This window comes from Hipposideros armiger, unplaced genomic scaffold (assembly GCF_001890085.2).
Source record: "Hipposideros armiger isolate ML-2016 unplaced genomic scaffold, ASM189008v1 scaffold_1053, whole genome shotgun sequence".
Classification (NCBI taxonomy): domain Eukaryota; kingdom Metazoa; phylum Chordata; class Mammalia; order Chiroptera; family Hipposideridae; genus Hipposideros; species Hipposideros armiger.
The window spans coordinates 212,532-214,856 of NW_017732403.1; the positions used below are offsets into that span (position 1 = coordinate 212,532).

Sequence of the window (2,325 nt, forward strand, 5' to 3'; positions counted from 1 at the left end):
AGTATACCAGAATACATCCAACAGTATTCAAGTATAAATTGATTTCTATCAGCAAGGCAAAATATCCACTAAGGGCTCACTGATGCTACTCCAAGTGATAGAATCTGTAAAGAAATTATTCTTTCTCAACTTTATGTTTGTGCTATGTAATAGAAATATCACATGGAGACATTTCGTTGCAGCCACTTATTAAAAATTCAGTGGACTAAAAAAATATGCAAAACTTTAAAAAGAAAGCTTAGAAAACAATAAAGTCTGACCTGGCTGTAGGTGGGCACTGAAAAAATCTTTGGGCAGGGTTGCAGCTGTGCATAGCTCACACTGCAATGTGTTGGAGAGTCAACATTTAACAATCCCTATGGGTTAAGTTATCCAACATAACACCTGTGCCCAATCAATAGATGTTATGGACCAGGTATAGACATCCAGCGGCATGATGAAACATGTTCAAATGAATCGGAAATTAATGTTTCATAATGAATCATGGGATGCTAAACATATATGTCACACATGAAACAGAATTGATAAAAACAAGATAAAAACTTAAAACTTAGACCATCTTTATCAATTTAAAGCCAAAATAAAGCAATGTAATATAATGCTATATAAAAAGTCAGTACATAGATGCGCCACAGCTTCGATAGCAACGGCTTCTCCTGCCGGGTCTTATTCTCGCCAGCCCCTCCCCCAGGAGACCTTTGCAGTCGGCCAATCTCTGCTCCACTGTAACCATGTGCGACAGAAAGGCGGTGATCAAAAATGCTGATAGGTCCGAGGAGCTGCAACAAGACTCAGTGGAGTATATGCTACTCAGGCGTTGGAGAAATATAAGATAGAAAAGGACATTGCGGCCCATATTAAGAAGGAGTTTGACAAGAAGTACACCACCTGGCACTGCATCATGGGGAGGAACTTCGGTAGTTATGTGACACATGAAACCAAACACTTCATCTGCTTCTACCTGGGCCAGGTGGCCATCCTTCTGTTCAAATCTGGTTAGAAGCATGGACTGTGCTACACACCCAGTGATCCGTCCAAAACCAAGGACTGCAGCCTAAATTCCAAATACCAGAGACTGAAATCTTCAGCCTTGCCTAAAGGAACACCTTGATCTTGAACCTTTGTATTGTTTTTGTACAGGGCTTTCTCTGTACTCATTTGTTGTGGTTATAAAACAATTAGCAAAACAGCTTACATTTGTATTTATTTTCTATTCCATACCTCTCCACCCCATGTTTTTTCTCAAAATCCATTCCTTCCCCTCCCCAACCAAAAAATAAATCTGTTGGAGAAGAAAAAAAAAAAAGTCAGTATATAGAAAGGGGCCATAAAATTATTCATTAAACAAACCTAATAACAGGGCAGACATATTATCAAATCAGTAACCTGTTTAGAACTCATAAATAGTGATTTCTAAGCAGATGGGTTAAGTCACCTATATAAGAGCTCTGCCTTTGTATGTCATTATTTTACTTAATTTTGTGTCGCAAGTGAGCTGGACAACAGCTATCTTCTTCCATTTTGTCTTGAATAATGGAAAAAATATGAGGATTTATTATGCCTTAAATATGCATCCATCAATTGTCACCTTGTAGCTGACGACTGCACTGATCCTTTGAAGTCATGGGGGGGTGTGAATAATCTCAGTAAAGCTTCCTTATCTGATGGTCTCCGAATGCTGACTCCATCCATAGGGATCGTAGGTATGTGTGAAAACACAACTTGTGTTTGAACACAACAGAGTTTCCGGGAGGCAGTTGCCAGACACATCGAATCAACATACTGGGATAAGATATTCAAATTTACGTCTTTGTGGCAGTTGAGAATAAAAGCTTTGCCCCCCCCAGATTTGGGGCTCAGTCCACAGAGACTTGAGACCCCTTGCCCACAGTAACTTAATACTTGGCTCTTGTATTTCTTAACCCTTTGCAGCCCCTCCTCAAGCTCCCCAGCCTTTGTCACGCAGGACATGATAATCTATTTCCAATCAATAAGAAGTGATAAAAGGCAGACTATGTAAAGGAATCTTTAGAAATTATATCTTGTAAGCTAAGGTTTCTTGGCAATTTGCCATGTCACAATACTTCCTTCATTTTGGGGGAAAAAAGGTAGATGACATAAATTGTCACTTAGGAGAGCATGGCTCCACAAAATTTGAGGCCATCCCCTCCCCAAGAGGAAATGTATAAAAATTATAGCAAATGAAGAAAAGAAACTATAAGACATGTTGCCAAATCATTATAGCTTGCTCTAAGTCATGGAAATTGACTGATGCTTGCTCTTTTAGACCATATCTTTTAGAAATCAAGAGAATCTGTCTTTCAG

General features: G+C 39.1%; 1 pseudogene; it reads left to right on the forward strand.

The window, feature by feature from the left end:
- The first annotated feature begins 731 nt into the window (after positions 1-731).
- LOC109376136 (dynein light chain 1, cytoplasmic-like) lies at positions 732-1,290 on the forward strand (annotated as a pseudogene).
- Positions 1,291-2,325: the final 1,035 nt, after the last annotated feature.